Source organism: Camelus bactrianus, chromosome 17 (genome assembly GCF_048773025.1).
Source record: "Camelus bactrianus isolate YW-2024 breed Bactrian camel chromosome 17, ASM4877302v1, whole genome shotgun sequence".
NCBI classification, from domain to species: domain Eukaryota; kingdom Metazoa; phylum Chordata; class Mammalia; order Artiodactyla; family Camelidae; genus Camelus; species Camelus bactrianus.
In genome coordinates this window covers 32,640,099-32,659,430 of record NC_133555.1, presented here as the reverse complement: position 1 = coordinate 32,659,430, position 19,332 = coordinate 32,640,099, and the positions used below count along the sequence as shown (strand labels likewise).

The 19,332-nt window shown below is 44.6% G+C and overlaps 2 protein-coding genes across 7 annotated transcripts in view; one reads left to right on the top strand and one right to left on the bottom strand.

Annotated features, from left to right (window-relative positions):
• Positions 1 to 5,572, bottom strand: part of DCAF1 (DDB1 and CUL4 associated factor 1) — a 67,934-nt gene extending 62,362 nt beyond the window's left edge. Inside the window, exons 1-2 of one of the 3 annotated variants that reach the window (XM_074344791.1) lie at positions 5,417 to 5,571; positions 3,176 to 3,227 (exon numbers count right to left, since the gene is read on the bottom strand). The gene's annotated coding sequence lies outside the window, so the exon portion shown is untranslated. Of the gene's footprint in view, positions 1 to 3,175; positions 3,228 to 5,416 lie in introns of all 3 variants that reach the window. The other 2 variants (XR_012499994.1, XM_010969110.3) reach the window with 2 other exon arrangements.
• A 153-nt stretch (positions 5,573 to 5,725) lies between these two features.
• The window catches only part of RAD54L2 (RAD54 like 2), a 106,907-nt gene continuing 93,300 nt past the window's right edge, over positions 5,726 to 19,332 (top strand). Inside the window, exons 1-4 of one of the 4 annotated variants that reach the window (XM_074344795.1) lie at positions 5,876 to 6,327; positions 10,418 to 10,512; positions 12,250 to 12,319; positions 18,255 to 18,509. The gene's annotated coding sequence lies outside the window, so the exon portion shown is untranslated. The other 3 variants (XM_074344794.1, XM_074344796.1, XM_074344793.1) reach the window with 3 other exon arrangements.

Here is a 19,332-nt window from a genome sequence, read left to right as displayed (position 1 = left end):
AAAGCAGTGTACTACTCACAGCAAAGGAAACCATCAACAATATGAAAAGACCACCTGCAGAATGAGAGAAAATATTTGCAAATGATGTGACTGACAAAGGATTAATATCTGAAATATACAAACAGCGCATACAACTCAATACCAAAAATCCACAAACAACCCAGTCAAAAAATAGGCAGAAGGCCTAAATAGGCATTTCTCCAAAAAGACATGCAGGTGGCCAACAGGCACATGAAAAAATGCTCAACATCGCTAATCATTAGAGAAATGCAAACTAAAACCACAATAAGGTATAACCTCACACCAGTCAGAATGTCTATCATGAAAAAGCCTATAAATAATAAATGCTGGAGAGGGTGTGGAGAAAAAGAGAACCATTGTACACTGTTGGTGGGAATGGAAGTTGGTGCAGCCACTACGGACAATAGTACAGAGGTTCCTTAAAAAAACAAAAATAGAACTACCATATAATCCAGCAATCCTACTCCTGGGCATATATCTGGCAAAGACAAAAACTCTAATTTAAAAAGATACATGTACCCCAATGCTCACAGCAACACTATTTACAACAGCCAAGACATGGAAACAACCCAAGTGCCCATACACAGATGACTGGCTCAAGAAGATGTGATGTACATATGCAATGGAGTATTACTCAGCCATAAGGAGAAAGAAATATTGTCATTTGCAGCAACATGGATGGACCTATAAAATATCACACTAAGTGAATTAAGTCAGACAGAGAAAGAATTATCACTTATATGTGGAATCTGAAAAAATATATATAACTTGAATCTATATACAAAATAGAAGCAGACTCACAGACATAGGAAACAAACTTATGGTTACCAATGTGGAAAGGGAGATGGAGGAGGGATAAATTAGGAGTATGCGATTAACAGATACAAAACACTATATGTAAGATAGACACAATATGAATTTACTGTATAGCACAGGAAACTATATTCAATCCTATAATAACCTATAATGGAAAATAATCTGAAAAAAATTCACAGATATAACTAAATCATTTTGCTGTATACCTGAAACTAACACGATATTGTAAATCTACTATACTTCAATCAAAAAATAAAAATCAAAAAAAAAAAAAAAACCCAAAACAGTGTAGTACTGGCATAAAAAAAGACATACATACAAATACAACAGAATGGAGAGTCCAGAAATAAAATCTTACATTTATGGTCAACTGATATTCAACAAGTAGGCCAGACCAAGACCAGTCAACAGGGAAAGAATTTTTTGAGAAACCATTATCTTTCAATAAATTGTGCTGAAACAACTGGATATCCACATACAAAAGAATGAAGTTGGATCCTTGCCTCACATCACATACAAAAATTAATTCAAAATGGATCAAAGACTTCAATGTAAGAACTTAAACTACAAAATTCTTAAGAGGGAAATATAGGGGCAAATCTTCATGACTTTGAAATTGGCAAGGAATTTTCATCTGATATCAACAGCATAAGCCACAAATGAATAAATTAGATTTCAACATTTAAAACTTTGTGCATCAAAGTGCATTATCAAGAAAGTGAAAAGACACCCCACAGAATGGGAGAAAATATTTGCAAATCACCTATCTGATAAAGATTTAGTATCATTGTAATATATAAAGAACTCCTACAACTCAACAAAAAACCCTGATTCAAAAACGGACAAAGGACTTGAATAGACATTTCTCCAAAGAAGATATACAAAGGGCCAACAAATACATGAAAAGATGTTCAACATCATTAGCCATTAGGGAAATGAAAACCAAAACTACAATGAGATACCAGTCGTACCTACTAGGATGACCAAAACCAAAAAATCAGAAAATAACAAGCACTGGCAAGGATGTGGAGAAACTGGAATGTATACTGCTGATGGGAATGAAAACTGACATAGCAGCTACAGAAAACAGTTCGGTAGCTCCTCAGAAAGTTTAAAAAAAAAAGTTAAACATAGAATTACCATATGACCCAGCAATTCCACTCCAAGGTATATACCCAAAAGAACTGAAAACAAATATTGAAACAAATACTTGTACACAAATGTTCAAAGCAACATATTCACAATAGCCAAATGGTGGAAACAACCCCAAATGTTCACCAACAGATGAATGGATAAACAAAATATGGTTATATTCATACAATGCAATGTTATTCAGCCATAAAAAGAAATGAAGTAATGATATGTGTTACAGCCATGGATGAACCTTTAAAACAACGTTAAGTGAAAAAAGTCAGACATAAAAGGTCACACATCGTGTGATTCTATTTATATGGAACATCCACAATGGGTAAATATACCCTAAAGCTGCCTAGTGGTTACCAGGGGCATGGGGGAGGGGGAAATAGGGAATGACTGCTTAATGGATATGGGGTTTCCTTTCGGGGTGATGAAAATGTCTGGGAACTAAAAGAGGTAATGGTTGCACAACACTGTTAATCTACTAAGTACAAATGAATTGTGCACTTTAAAACAGTTAATGGTTAATTTATGATACATAGATTTTACCAAATTTTTTCATAAATGGGGGAAAAAAAGGTCCAGGAGGGAATGCCTCCTGGATAACTTAAGCAATCAGCCCAGTAGAGCACATAAGGCAAAATTTAAAAGAAAAACAACCTCTAGTAAAGGTCAACTTAAGAGCATTAAAATAACATTTTAGAGTTCAATTTAGGAACACATATGTACTTTTGGTAGCATTTTCAAAATTAATTATGCCTAAGAATAATTATAACTTTGGGACTAATCACTTGCCCAGGGAAAATATAAACTTATAATAGACTAAAATAGTAACATCAATGATAATTCATTCTACTATTAATGAAAGACTATTAACAAAATGCAAAAGGTGCAGTCATCTTGTTATGGACAACATGGTGAAGGGGCATTATTCAATTCACCATGTTTCAAAGTGAGTTCTTTAAGTCGTATACAGAATTTATGGCCCGTCTAAAAGTGATACAATAGTTACCCATCAGTGAATATTAGTATGAGATATACACTTAGTTAAGTAATTTACTTACATTACTCTGAATTTTCATAACCACCCTGTCCTTTTCTACAGATGAGAAAAGGGGCTCAGGAAGGTTTCCAAGACTAATCAATTGGTACTTGGTAGAAAAGGGTTTCAAGCATTCAAATCCCAACTCTGCCAACATACCTGTGAGATCTTGACCAAGTTATTTAACTTCTCCAAATCTCTATTTCCTTATCTGTAAAATGGAAATGGCTGTTGTGAGGGTTAAAAGATAAGACTGCCCATACAATGCAAGAACATAAAGCCCTACAAAAAAAAATGTAGAAAATCCTTATCCTAAAGGATGCTTGCCAAACTATTTAGGAGTGCTATGTCTGCAACTTATTTTCAAATAGTTCCACAAAATAAACATACACCACATCTACCTATTAAGAGAAAATACGGCAAAATATTAACAATTGTTGAATCTGGATGGATAAACGAGTATTCATTTTACTATTCTTTCAACTTTAGTATGCTTGAGCTTTTTTCCTAATTAAAAAGTAGGGAAAAAACTACAAAGCATTTCCTTTCCTAATGTGGACCAACTCTGAATATGTTGTCAACTGAGAAAAGCAAAGCATGTGTGTGCCTCTGGAAGAATACATAAGAAGTGGATATATTTATCACCTCTGTGGCAGGTAACTGACTTTCTGAGGGATAAAGGTAGGTGAAAGATTTTTTTTAACCACATGTTATTACCCTCGCTCTACCACTTTTCTACCATTTTGATATCTTTTGTAACTTTTGAATTAAACCATAAAATCAGTGCTCTTCTAACACACAATACTGAATGACCTATTGGTCAGAAAGTATCCCAATGCCTAAAAAAAAGTTCACTTTAAGGATAGGTCCTGTAAGGCTACAATCCTGAAACAAAGTCTGTAAGCATTCCTGTTTATTTGGAGAAAAGAAAAAGAAAACGGGGGGGAGGGGAGACCCAAGTTTGGAGCTTCAAGTAAAATTTACCCAGTAATTAGTATAACATTTGAGATTACATATAACAATAACCTATTACTGTCCACGACCATGACAAAAACGTCAGAACACTGGTAACAAACCGACTTCAAACACTTCAAACATGTGGCTCATTCTACCAGATTGTTCCTCTATTAAGTTTAACTACTGTACAACAGGTAGAATAGTAAGACACTGAGCTCAACAACTACTCGAGAGATTTTGAGCATAAAAGGATTTCCTTTATAGTCTCCAAATTCTGTACCTATTATCTTCTTAACAACCAAAAATATATCACCACTCGAAAATGGGTAACGTTACATTCAAAACCCAAATCTTAACAGCATCAAGCAGAGAAATATCAAACCGACTCCCAGAGTCTAGATATACAAGCTTATATAAATCTCAAAAATAAACTCCAGTAAAGTGGGACAAGAAAATTAAAGGGTAACACTATCAACGAACCTCTTACTTTGTACATTAATTAAGCGTTTAGAACAGGAAGATGCTGCTAATAATTAAAACGCGTAAACTAATTAAAAGACTTCACTGAAAAGATAGTAATAAGTAAAAACTGAGGCCAAAGTGACACGGACAAGGACGAGTCATCTGGGACTCAAAAAGAACTACTACAAACACTTCAGAACTACTTCAACACAAGCGAAACACGAGCGCTAACACTGCAATAAGAGGAAGTGAGACGCAAACCGTCTAGGAAGAGAATAGTGTGTTAAGCAAATGCCTGACACTCAGTTAAAAACGACTATAACCCCAGAAATAGGCTCCCGGGAAGCTTGGTGGGCATTCCCATGTTTGGCTCCAAACTGTAGGACCCGCACGTCTCTCCCACTCCTCCCCTCCACCATGAGGGTGGGAGGAGATTCCGGAAAGCTCCGCCCCCTTGCCCCGTCCGAGAGCCCGGCGGGTGCAGGAGGTGGTGGCACGAGGCTGAGGGAGGGGAGAGCCCGCCCAGGTGACTAGAGCTGGAGGCGGAGACACAATACGAGAAAGGAAGGGGGCCGCCGTACGGAAGGGAAGATGGAGCCCCCCAGCCCGTACGGAACAAGACTGGTAGGATTGGAAGGAAAAAGGTGATGAGGGGAATGAGAAGCGCCCCTCCTCCAGGGAGGGGCGGGCACACCCTTGCCCCCCACTCCGGGCGGAAGAGTTACTCTCGGGAAGCTTCTCTTGCAGACTAGAGGAAGAACGTGGAGGCCCCGCCCCTGGGCCAAAAATCTAGAAGAGGAAAAGTGCTGTCATACCTGGACCAAGCCTCCTCGGCAGGCCCGGCCCGCCCCCTCCCCGCCGGCGGCCCAGGCAGGTGCCGCCCCTCCCCCAGCCCGGCGCCCACTCTCCCGCCGGCCCGGCCACGCGCCCCACCTCCTCGCTCCCCTCCCAGAGAGCCGTCTCCCTCCCTTCCCCACTCACCTTTCCGGGCGGCTCCGCCGCTCCCCCCTGACCCCGCCAGCGGCCACAGTTCACACACACCGCCTCAGGTCCCGCACTCTGTCCCTCACTCACACACAGCGCGACCACGGCTCCAGAGCGGCCCACATATTATGCGTCACTCGCGTACTACGTCCCCCACTCGCACGCGCACGCGCCCCCCGACTTGGCGCGAGGCTCGCTGGCAGGAGGCGGGAGGAAAACGCCAGGGCGAGCCGAGGAATATGGACGAGCGCCGAAGCCGCCTGGGAAATGAAGTTCCTCCTCTAGGAGCGGGGCCCGCCCGTCTTGATTGGCGCATGGGCACTTTGCCCTGCGCGTTGACTTCTGGGGTTTGTAGTTTTTAGCGAACTGCTAGGTACTCATTGGCTGCTTAGGAAGGCGGAAGCGGAAAGTGAAAGACCGGATCCTCCCAAGCCAAGGTTGTATACCTTTCAGTACCTTATTCTGCCTTGTTTGATAGGGGAGAGTCGTTGTTTTATTTTTTTCATTTGTCCCATTATTCCTATAACATACCAGGATCTAAGAAAATATTTCTCAAAGCATATGAGAAATCACAGCACTCATTAAACAGACGCTCTGGGTTTTTTGGGTTTTGTTTTTTTTTTTTTTTGTATTTCTGCTTAAGACTTAGCCCGTAGGATCAATAAATATTTATCCTAAGTATTATATGTGAGGCAGGGGAAAGGGGGGAAAAAGGCCATAGATTGAGGCTGAGCTGACCTCAGAAGTCAGCTAATTTAGTTCTTTTATTTTGCAGCTGGAAAAAGTGAGACCCGGAAAGAGTGAATGACTTGAATATCGCAACCAATCAGCAGCAAAACCAGAACGACTCCTGACTCTGACTGAGGGACCCCTTTTTGGAGATATGAAAGATAAACGTGACTCCACAGGTGAGCAGAATCTCTCCCCGACAAGATCCTACCCAGTCTTTATCTCTGGGAGTCCTGAGCAAGTTTCTGTGTATTTCTATGGAGTCCTCATATTCAGCGCTTACACATGGGGAACATGAGACGCAAAAAGCCTGCTGTCATGCTCAGGTTCCATAGCTAATAAGAAGCCAGCTAGTAAGTAAAGTAAGTCAGACAGAGAGAGACAAATACTGGAAGATATCACACAAGGAATCTAAAAAACTACAGCAAACTAGTGAATATAACAGAAAAGAAACAGACTCACGGATGTAGAGAAGGTACTAGTGGTTACCAGTGGGGAGAGGGAAGGGAGGGGAAAATGAAGGTGGAGGATTAAGAAGTACAAACTATCAGGTATAAAATAAGCTACAAGGATGTACTGTACAACATGAAGAATATAGCCAATATTTTATAATAACTATAAATAGAGTGTAACCTTTAAAAATTGTGAATTACTATATTGTATACCTGTAACATATAATATTGTACATCAACTATACTTCAATTTTTAAAATATGATATTGTAAAATAAATACATAAATTTAAAAAAACCCTGGTGAATGAAGAAGATACACACACACACAAACACACACACACACACAATGGAATATTACTCAGCTATTGAAAGGAAATTTTGCTGTTTGGAACAACGTGGATGGACTTGGAGGTTATTACGCTAAGTGAAATAAGTCAGACAAATATTGTATGGTATCACTTACGTGTGGAATCTGAAAAATACAACAAACTAGTGGATATAAAAGAAAAAAAAATAAGCTAGGTAGAACCTGGATGCTAGGTCTCTTAGTTCTGTTTCCCATCAGACCCCATTCCCCTCTTTCCAGAAAAGAGACCTCCTTCCTTTACTTGAACGTGTAACTTGCAGCAGCTATTCAGGCCCAAAATTCTAGAATGTTGGGTAGCAGCATCACAGACGTGTCACCTCTCTGAAACCCTTTCATCTGCCACAACACACAGCTCTCTTCTCTGTGCTTCTGGGACTTTGCCTCTATCAGTAATGGCCACTACCATTTTCTTTGGCTTTATAGCTCTGAGCCAGATATTTTACTCATTTTTCATACAACCCTCACTACCATCCCACAGGGTAGGTACACTTAGCCACGTATACAGATGAGAAATCTGAGCCCAGATTGGTAGCCCAAGGAATGGGGCCCAGGTTCATGGGCCCAAAGGCTGGACTCTTAACTTTCCTACACCAGTCTTCCAGCACTCCCTAGGCCATGAACCACAAATGCATAAGGGTGGAGCATTCAAGCCTTAGACATCTTCCCTCTGTCCATCATCTAGCCAGTGTGGTGCTGACTTCTCCACTAGCTGGGGTCCTGAAAGGCAGAGAGCCGTTGTGGGAACCCAGGGTCCAGCTCACCTGCTCCTGGCATATTCTCAGCCTGCCACCAGATAGCACTGCTTTCCTTAAGAAAATCAGCCTGGGGCCCTGAGTAAATGATGGGAATAAGGGAAATCCCAGAGGGCCTTTGGAGAAGCCAGGGCCCGGGAGACTGGGGAAGCAGAGCAGGAGCTATGCAGGGCCTATCTAGCAACTGCTCCCCCTAGAATCTCTGTTTTATAATGCCTGCAGCTCCCCTACTTCTGCCATCACCTCCTATACACATACAGCCACACACTTGCAGGCACTCCAAGACTCCCACTCTGGGAAGAGGAAAAGACTGCACTCGGGTTTTCCAGGCTGCACATACATTTCATGCCTGTTCACTGACACATTTCACAGGCCAGGCATGCATTCCAGAGACACAGCATGCACACCTATGCATTGGCACCAGTCCTCACAGTCAACACTTTCACAACTAAGTACATGCAAGCAGAAGGCCACAGATAAATCAGGCACACACACCCAGCTTGGTCTGGCACATCCACCTGAATCATTGGAGAGAGAGTCCTTGGCCTCTTTGGAAGAACATTTCTGGACTCTGTCTCCCGCTATTCTGGCTGTGCCCACCTCCCCCAGTGGTATGCCTCAGAAAAGCAGCCACCATCCAAAAGGGCAAGAAGTCATGCTTGCAGAGCTGCCCTGTGGCAGAAGAAAGGCAAGAGCAGCCCTTCTTTGGCCCCAGCACCAAGGGCTACAGAATTAGGTTTACTCCAGTCTGTCCCCATCCCCAAGCATGCACAACCCCTGGGGTAGGAAAATCAATAGCATCAAGTCCTCTGGCCTTCAGGATGCTCCTCCCCTCTCTACTGTCTCCCCCATCATCCCCCTCTTCCCTTTTCTCCACCCTTTCTCTATCACTTACTTCCTGGCTCACCAGACCCAAGTGCTTCCATCAGCCCATCCCCACCCTGGTGCCACACAACTCTTTTGCCTTCTCCTGTCCTGCTCCCACTATGCTGTTGGCTACTGCTACTGCAAGTGTCCAGGGGTCACAGGAGCCACCAAGGAGAGGCCCCAGGATGCTAGGCTCTAGGGATCCCAGCCTGGACAAAGAGGGAATTCTAATCATTCACTTGTTGCCCTCCTCCTTCCTGGGAGCCCCTCAAGCCCCCTAGAAATATGGAATACTACCTCCATTACCCAAGAGTTGTGCTAAGCAGCCACCCTATATGACTACATCCATGTCCACCATTCTCATTTCACAGAGGGAGGAACTGAGGGTCTACCTTGTCCGGTGGCCACAGACGCTGCAGTCTCCAGAAGTCAGTCCCAACCTCGTGCTCCCACAAGCACAACTTCAGAGAGGGACCTAAGACCTAAATGGGAAATGAAGCCATGACTTCCTCCCCAGCTCCATCCCAACTCCCATGTACCAGGGCCCCAGCCAGAATGAGGAGCCCCCAGAAGAGTCCCATGCAATATTTAGGGCATACTTATATTTTTAAATTACTGTTCATTTGAAATGAAAATTAAACTGGACATTCTATATTTTATCTGGCAACTACTGAGAACCACTGCTCAGCCACAGACCCCAAGGACTCCCCTCAGTAGCCCCCAGGGCCTCACTTAGTTCATCTACAAAATAGAAGCAAATCAGAACAGCTACCTCCCAATGGCTCTCATTAAAGATTAGACTGGCCAAGCAGTCAAGGCTCCCTTATCCAAAAGCTGATGATGTGGGCGATATCAGGCTCAAATTCCACCCTTCTCCACTTCTCTCTTTAACCCTATCACTGATGGTTGAGGATGAGAAAATAGCTTCTTTTCCTCTTTATTGAGAAGAGTGTGCAGAAGGAGACAAGTCAACAACTGAATTCAGCTTTGGAGGCAGACAAATCTGCGTCGTAACACTGGTGCTCCCATTTCCCAGTTGTGAGACCCTGGAATAATTACTTTACCTCTTGAGCTTCAGTTTCTCCAGCTAGAAAATGGGAATCAAATGCCTCCTTGCTAGCACTGCTGTGAGGACTAAATGTGATCATGCTTGTAAGTGCTTCACTTGCTGCCTGGCACGTGGGAGGTACTAGCTAAGTGATGGCTATTCCTATGGTGAATATTCTTGGTCTGTGGCTGTCCCTGCTACCATTCTTCAGGACCGCCTCAGCCCTGGCTGATGTCTCTTTTCCCCCCGTACTCCTGCCTGCTGGAAGAGCTCGAGCTTTCCTCATCAAAATGAGAGACGAGCTCCTTATGAGAAAAATCCTAGGGCACATTTTCAGACACCCTGGGAAGTAGTGGAGTAACTACTCTTAGGGATCATCTGTCCACTCTCTGTCCCAGCAAAGAACTGAGAACCGAGTGGGTCAGAGGGTGGATTGAAAAGGATGTGCTCTTAGGTCTCCTCAGGCCTGCAAAGGCTACCATTGAACAAGAGTGAGGGCTGTCAAGGCCAAGGAGCCCCTTGGATGTGAAGCCAGCCATGTCACCCTCCCCAAACCACCCCTTGGCTCTGCCTCCCTGCTGAGATGGAGCCTACGTCTGGAACCCTTGCCCAGAGCACACTCACCTCTTTCCCTGGGGTCCTCTGGCAGGATGGTGATGTCACAATCAAAGTAGAAGCCAGAGGGATGGTCAGAGATGGTATCCCCTGAGCCACCCTTACAGTGAATCTTCCCAGCACGGAGAGGGGCTGTAGCAGGAAAAGGGCTGAACTCTGCTCTCCAGATACCCCTGGGACCTGTCAGATCCCTGAGCCTGGCTGCCAGTTATCCTCCTTGCTGACTCCTGGGGCCTTGCCCTTCCCAGAAGCTATGCTCCAGGTAAGAGTTCGAGGTTGGAGAACAGGTGCAGAGAAGGTAAGTGGAAAGCACCCTCAGCCTCTTTTGCCTCAGGTTCCTAGAATCATAAATCTTTCCAGGAAGAAACAACAGTGGCGCCAGCATTAGAGAGAGAAGCCCTTAAATTTTTATAATGACTGTTTCTGGCCACAGGACAGGATTCAGGGGTCCCTGGCCTGACCCATTTGATGGCACTCTGGGGACTGCTGGAGCAGACCCTGATGAAGACTCAGGTCAGGTAAAGCTTCTCCCTCCAACAGTTCCTTCACTTTGAAAGGCCTCAAGGGGAATGACTGTTTAATGGGAGGAGGCTGGTCTGACCCCCATTTCAGAGGTCAGAGACCCACCATCAGCACCTAAATGAATCACTTCCTGCCCAACCCCCAAATATTGCTGCAATGGGCCTGGACGTTGCAGAGATACTGCCAGATATAGCCAGGAGTACCCAGCTAGGCCTGGGAGCTGAAGTCATCAAGGGGAGGGGTTTCTAAGTGTGGAGGGTGTCCTGGGCTCTTACTATGAGGCAGTTCCTCTTCATTCCCTCAGAGGTAGGGGTGTCTTGCCATGAAAAGTTACATGATGTTCCTGGGGGGAGCCCCTCTGCCCAGCTCCTGCTTCATTCACCAGGCCCAAACTTGTCACAGGATAGCCTTTTGTGAAGTCACAAAGCTGGCTGACTCCCTACAAGACCAGGGTCTGGGACAACCAGGGACTAGTGAGTATGACTGAGGGAGACAGAAGGCTCCAGAAGTGGCCTTTGGACTCTGGAGAGGGGCCTGCAGGGACTCAGGTTGTAGGGGGTGAGGGGATCTGTTGGAGACCTGGGGAAGAAGATGGTTTCTCAGGTCCTAGTCAGGGAGGTACGAAAAGCGGGGCCTGGGTCTGTGGTCTTTGGCTATGGGTCTGTCCCTGGAAACCCAGGGGGAGAGGGAAATGGGGGGCTCTGCCCCAAATGAGTACTATAGAGGTCCTGATCACTGATGTTCTGGGCATCCAATGACAAAGAGAGGTTAAGACCTCTAAGCAGGAACCAGCTCTTCCCCTCAGCTCAATCCATTCATCATCATCTACTGATTGAATATTCCACATGCTTCTTGGACAAGCACATGTGGCCAAATCCTGCTGCACTGATAAGCAGCCTTGATGGCCTTGGGGCGTATTTACCTGTTGGACTGCTCAGAAGAAGAAGCATATCAAAAGAAATGGCCCAGAGTTTACTGTCTCCAGAGTGTAGAGATCCTCACCTCCAGAGGAGCCAACCCAGGGGAGAAACAGGAGGGAAGAGAAAGCTTCACTACATAAAATGTGGGAAGTTAGCCGCTATTGTGAAGTTAAGGATTCCTGTGCCTGGCTGTGGCCCTGTGTCCCTTGGGCTGAGGAGGATGCAGCCCACAGTGGAGATGAAAGGCCCTGTCCTAAAGGGCCCACGGTCTAGGGACTGAGTGACTGTGCCCAGCTGCCTCCGTTAAAGAGAAGGCTAATGTCCCAGGAAATGGTGGGCAGTCTGGAATCCAGGAGCCCCACTTCCCAGGCCAAGGCCCTACATTTCCCTGAAGGTAAAAAGAGATTAGAATCTTGAGAGCTTTTGACAGTTGAGCCAAGTCAGCCTCACACTGCCTATCAGGGTCAGCAAGTCTGGGTCTTAGGGTCACTCATTCTTTTGAGAGTGGCTGTCCCTCATGTGACTCCTCTCCTGGGCATGTGTGTTGCTGCATTCAGGTCATGCCTCCGGAGAGAACCTCCTGCTTTCTGCTCCATGTATGCTGTGGAGACAGGCCTGGCCTGAGGGGTAAGTGACTAGAGGGGAACTCTGGACAAGTTTCCCCTTCCATCTCTCATAAGTTTACTAAATCTATGGTTTTCAAATTTTGTTAGCATTATTTTACCACAAAATCTTTTTCCCCCTTGTACACCGGCTCATTAAATAGATAAAGGAGCCACGTTGGGAGTTGCAGAACACTGTGTGGCAGCATCCCTACAAATCCTGAGGAACTCCCTAGGGTTCTAAGAAGCTCAGTTTGAAAACCACATGCCACATGGCTTCTAGGCCCTTCCAGATTTGGCCTTCCTTGCAGCTGTGACTTCAAAGCCCAGGCTTTATGGAGGATGAGAACAGGCCAAGGAACGCCATGTTTAGTAGCCACCTCAGAGCTCTGCCCCCGAGTACCTTCCCCCACCACTTCCAGTTCCTGGTTCTGACAACTTATTTACAACTTCTAGTGCATCCTCTCACCTGGCTCTCTGCTCCCAACTTTGCTTCTCTCTTGCAGGCTCTAAAATCATCATCCAAGGCTCTGCGGCCCAAAGCCCACATAGGCCTCCTAAGTCAGGAGCACAAGCACCTTTCTGTACCTGAGCTCAGTAAGCAAGAAACGGGAGACTGTCTTCCTTCAGATTACATTCAGTTTTGCTGGACTTGCTTCTGAGACCCTTGTAGCCTCTGGAATTGTCCTTTTCCTCTTTTGAATATGGGATGTCTTTGATTTCGTGGGGCTGGTAGCCTCACCTAGGAGCCAGAAAACGCCCAGGGCACCCTGGGTGGAGAACAAACCCTGTCCTCCCCATTTCTTTTCCCCTAAGATGCAAAGCAGAGAAGACTCGGGCGAATGGGCTCCTCATCCCACAAGCCAGGGCAGGACTGGATTTCAGAGACTTTTCTTCCAGAGTTTCCTTAAGAAACATCATGGCCTTGGCTACTCCAAGGAGAACAAATTCAGCAGAGCAGAGTAGTGGTGCTGTGAACCTTGTTACAGAGAAAACAGCTACACTGTAGCTGAAAGCAAAGGTTGCTCTGCCTTTATAGCTGGAGAGGCAGGGCCAGGAAGTGCAGACACTCCCTAGAACCCCGCGGGGTGAAGGAAGTAGCAAGGCTCTTCAGAAACTGACAGGATCCGATGAGGTTCCCAGCCCAGCACATCTGAATCACCTGTGGAGCTTTTATGACCAACCAGGGCCATGACCCTTTTCCAGACCAATCAAGTCAGTATCTCTACAGGCGGGGCACAGCCATCATTGTTGTCCAAAGCTCCCTAGGTGACTAGTTCACAGCCCAGGGCAGAGAACTCACAGCCGAGGAGGAAAGATTAGCATTAAACAGAATGTAGGCATACGTAATGGTCTTCACCCTGAGGTGAGGGCTAGAGGCTTGAAATCCTGGGGGCCGAGTCAGCTGGGCCCCGCTGTTACTCAAAGCCATGGGACCCCCTCTTACCCACCTACCTACACACTCTCCCACCTGCCACATATACACCAGAGCACTATTTTGGGGAAAACGGGCCAGAAGTCTCAAAGACCCAGCCGCAGGGAAGAACATGCCACTCCAGTTTAGAATCTCCACTGCCCCTCTCTTGCTTTACGGCCCTAACAGCCCTTCTGAGTGTCAATCCTCATCGGTGAAATGGGGCAATACTGCCTACTTTGAGGTGGTTCCAAGGAAGCACCCAGTTCACAGGAAGAGCTCTAGACATGGGGCTGTTAGCAGCAGCAGCACAAACTCAATCTGTCAGCACAGGCAGGGCCCTAGTGATCACCTGGCCAACTCCTTGGGTTTTTTTGCATGAAAATCTCAAGGTCTAGAGGGGAGAAATTTTTGCAGGCCACGCAGCCAACCAGAGCCTGAATCTCCCTGCATCCAGGCAGCTTCGCATCACAGTGGTCTTCCCATGTGAGGCTTTAGTTCCCCTCATCTAGCAAAATTCTGCAAATGATGACTGGGGCTTCTAAAGAAACAAGCAAGGATTTTAAAATACCTTTAGAATGTCTTGTATGAGATGCCTGGTTGACTTCTTGGAGCAGAGGGTTTTTCCAGCCCATCTGGCCCCTTGACCCTAATGGGCTGTTTGTCTCCTGTGCCTTTTGATGTTCCTGATCAGAGCAGGAGGTTCATTACCTTGGTGCCAACTGTGTGGCCCCTTGAATATATAAGGATGCCATCCTGGTCCTGGGGCCTGGGCCTGGGGTTAGAAAGGGCGGAGAGGGCAAGGAAGAGGCATACCTGGTTTTCCATATAAGCCATTTTTGTACTCTTCACTTTGAAGCCGCTGAGCATGTACTACTTTGTTTGTTTGTTTATTTTCTTAGAGGGAGTAGTAATTAGGTTTATTTATTTATTTGCTATTTTTTTAATGGCAGGACTGGGGATTGAATCCAGGACCTCTTGTGTGCTAAGCATGTGCTCTTCCACTAAGCCATACCATCACCCCTCTCAATGTACTACTTTGATAAAAATAAAATTGGGGGTGGGTGGGGGTATAGCTCAGTGGTAGAGCATATGCTTAGCATGTGCAAGGTCCTGGGTTCAATTCCCAGTACTTCCATTAAAAAAGTAATAATAAATTAAAAAAAGTAAAATTGGTATTAAAAAGTAAAACTCTGCATGTGATTATACATTTGTCAAAACCCATAGAAGGTACAAGCACCAGATGTAAACTATGGACTTTGGGTGATATGGACTATGGGACTTTTGGGGAAGAAGATTTTGGGGGAACTCTACTTTCTTTCTGCTCAGTTTCGCTGTGAACCTAAAACTGCCCTAAAAATATTCTATTTATAAACAAACAAACAAAAGTAAAACTGACAAAGGCAGAGAACAGTACCCTCCCCTGGTGTTTGCAAGGGTTATATGACCTAAGGGACATAAAGGGCTTAGCCTAACCCCAGTCATTACTCAGTATCAGTTGGCTTTTGTGTTTTATCCTAAAGCCATCTATGTCCTGTGCTTCCCTCTCAGGTGCCACTCATGGGAGGGAGATGGCAAGTACAGGCCCTTCCCGCCTTTTATTTCAGGATGCTGAGGCACCAAAGGCTTTGTCCCTAGCTCGGTCACATGGTTTAACTGGTGATGCTACAGCCAGTCCTCTGGTGGGTTACTAACCTCCTTTGGGGCTGAAGTTCTGCAGTCAGTCCAGACTCCTGACAGGCCCTGAGCACCTACTTTGTGCAAGATCCTATGCTCAGCCCTTCAAAATGTTCCTTCATCAGTCCTATGGAAAGGCATTATGCTCCATTTTGACAGATGAGTAAGCTCTGGCTCTGAGAAGTTACTAACTTGTTCAAGGCTGCTCAGCTCTAAGGACAAAGTCTGGAGCTTCTGTTCTCTCCTCTATTTGGAAAGAAGACACAGGAGGTGAGCATTCAGCCAACACACCAGGGACTGCTTGGTCTGTGGCCCTCAATCCTCCACACACACCCCCATCACCAGCAGCTGAATGAAGATGCCACCTTGGAGGACAACATCTTCCCAGAGGGGCTGGAGCAGCCCAGTGACCTCTACCAGGTGTTAGGACACCTGTCCTGGGGAAGGATGAGCCAGCTACCCACCTTCTAGGGCCTGAGGTCAGAGGTGCTGGAGGAGGATTCCCCATCCTCCCTCCCCTGGCCTGCCGCATTCATTTTAGGCAGCTCATGCCTCCCTTTGTAAGCCCCCTTGCCTGCCACCTCCTCCCTCCCAGTAAGAGGGACATGGGGAGGAGAAGCTATCCTGGAGGTCCAGACCTTCAATGTGTTGTGTATGTGGTATTAAATATATTCATAGAGTGTAACCATCTCCACCATCCATCTCCATAAGTCTTTTCATCTTGTGAAACTGAAACTCCATAGCCATTAAACAATAACTCCCCATTCTCCACTCCCCTTAACTCCTGGCAGCCACTGTCCTACTTTCTGTTCTGTGCATTTGATGGCTTTAGATACCTCATGTAAGTGGAATCACACATTATATGACTTACTGTGACTGGCTTTGACTTAGCATAATGTCCTCAAGGTTCAGTTATGCTATAGCATATGTCAGAATTTCCTTCCTCTGTAAAGTTGAATGATACTCCATCGTATGTATATACCATATTTTGTTTATCCATTTATCAGTTGATAGACACTTGGGTTGCTCCCACATTTTAGCTATTGTGAATGATGTTGCTATGAACATGGGGGTACAAATAATCTGCTTTCAGTTCTTTGAAGTACTTACTCAGCAGTGGAATTGCTAAATCATATGATAATTCCATTCTTAATTTTTTGAGCAACTGCCATACTGTTTTCCATAGCAGTAGTTACCATTTTACAGTCCCACCAACAATGCACAAGGGTTCCAATTTCTCCACATTCTTGGCAACCTTTGTTATTCTGTTTACTTCATTATGAATGTATAGACATGTGAAGGAAAAGCCCAGCTGAGCTAACGAGCTAAGTCACAAATCTAAGTGTGATAAGTGTCAGTTTACTGATCTAAGTTCTGCTGGGCTAACTCATAAATCTGAAGTTTAGTGTCAGTTTACTGGGCTAACAAGCTAACTCGTAAATCCAAGCTCAACAAGTGTCAGTAACGTGATCTGTTCCAAATTGATAAGCTCCAGTGTACTGATTCCTTGCTTTTTGTTGTTTGAACCTTATTGGCTAATAGCCCCATACTTGTAATTAACCCTGTAAAACCTCATGTGCACGTCTTGGAGGTGCTCAGAGCTTCGGAGCAGAAGCCCCTCTGAGCCCGCCGGCGTAATAAATCTGAGTACTCCAGCCCTCCGAGTGGTGCTTGTTTCTTGGCTGGCCTGTCATTTCCGTAACAGACATACACAGTGGTGTATTGAGTTTGTATCTACCTGGTTTGCTGAATTCATTTATTAGTTCTGACAGCTTTTTTGATGTGGAAACTTCAGTATTTCCTACATATAAGGTCCTATTATCTGTGAACAGTGATTATTTTACTTCTTTCCTATTTGAATGTCTTTAATTTCTTTTTCTTGCCTAATTGCTCTGGTTAGAAATTCCAGTACTGAAGTGGCAAAGCAGGCATCCTTACCCTGTTCCTCATGTTAGAGGAACAGCTTTCAGACTTTTACCATTAAGTAGGAATTTTGCTGTGGGTTTTTCATTTATGGCTTTTATTATGTTGAAGTAGTTTCCTTCTGTTCCTAGTTTATTGAGCATTTTTATCATGAAAAAGTGTTGAATTTTGTCAAATGCCTTTTCTGCCTCAATTGAGATGACCAAGTGTTTTTCCCCCTTCATTCTATTAACATGATGTTATTACATTGATCAATTTTCATGTGATAAACATCCTTGCATTCCAGGAGTAAATTGCACTTGGTTGTGGCATATAATCCTCTTAACATGCTACTAAATTCAGTTTGCTAGTATTTTGTTGAGGATTTTTGCATCAGTGTTCATAAGGGATAGTGGTATGTAGTTTTCTTTTCTTACAGTATCTTCATCTAACTTTGGTATCAGGGTAATCCTGACCTCACAGAATGAGTTAGCAGGTGTTCTCTCTTCTTCAATTTGTTTTGTTTGAAAAGTTTAGAAAGTCTTGGTGTTAGTTCTTTAAATGTTTGGTAGTAATCACCCAAGAAGCTGTCAGGTCCAGGGCCTTTCTTTGTTGGAGATTTTTGATGGCTGATTAATCTTCTTACTAGTTATAGGTCTATTCATATTTTATATTCATGATTTAGTCTTGGTAGGTTTTGTGTTTCTAGGAAGTTATCCACTTCATTTAGGTTAGCCAAGTGGTTCATATACAATTATTCATAGTAATCTCTTATAGTCCTTTTTATTTCTGTAGAATCAGTAGTAATATTCCCACTTTCATTTTCTGATTTTGGTTATTAGAATCTTTTTTTTCCCATGGTCAGACTAGCTAAAGGGTTGTCAATTTTATTGATCTTTCAAAGAATCAACTTTTGGTTTCATTAATTTTCTCTGTTTTTCTGTTCTCTGTTTTGTTTATCTTCTAGGTCCTTACCTTGCTATGAGTCCTCTCCCCAGGAAACTGTCCATACACATCAAAGTCTGCAGACATATTCAGCTCTTGACCTGATCCTGAAATCCAGAGATCTCCATTTAGAAATTTTGGTGCTGAAGGGCTTAAAATTCCACTGGTCTCTGAAAGATTAACGTGGGTAAAGAACAAGACAAAAGAAAAGGAGAAGGACCAGCCGTGACAACTCAGCAGGCTCTGCATTGGAGAGAGCCTCTTGAGCTCTATTGTGGTAGGTTGGGTTGGGCCCGAATGTCTGCATTTCTAAAAGCTCCCAGCCCTGCTTCTTTGTAACTTACTCATGCAGTTCTTGGCCTCTTGACCTTTACCTATACTCAGAATCTTCTTGTCCACCCTTCACCCAACTCCCACTCCTGCTCCCAAACCTGGCTTGCCTATTTTCTCCTTCCTTTCACCCCGATATGAGTTGGGAGCCTGCCTAGCCAATCTGTCTGAACTAGGGCTGTTGTGATGATATCCAAAGCCGCTGAAGCTCCTTTAAGCAAAACAAAGACCTGATTATAAAGAGCGAAGTGGGGGTAATTTTTGGACTCCACAGGCAGGGACCCTGGTACTTTTTTCCCTTCCTCGTCTGGGACTCTCAGCCCAGTGGCCTCTGACTTATTTCATAGCTCTCTGCATCTTCGAACTTGACTCCAAATTTTAGGGCTATAAAATCCAGTTGGCCCATCTGTAATTAGGTATTCTCCCTGGGCCAATCAGCTACTGCTAGGGAACTGACCCATAGCACAAACATGTTTTATAGGCTTTACTCCTGAGTGGGTGTGCAGTTTTGTAAAGGGGAGTATGGACTTAGTAGACCCCAAAAGTGTCTCCTGCAACCCTTAAGGTATTTACCCTGTGTTTCCCTCTTGTAGTGGTGTAACTGCCTTTAGTTGCTCTGCCTCCCTCAGTTGACACAAGCTCTTAATACAGAGGCCAAATTGGATAACTCTATCTACAGGGCTGAAACAGAATATGCCCAATAAGTATTTGTGGACCGAAGTGCCAAGAAAGCACAGAAAAAGGACTGGTCTTCAGGTTCATAGAGGCAT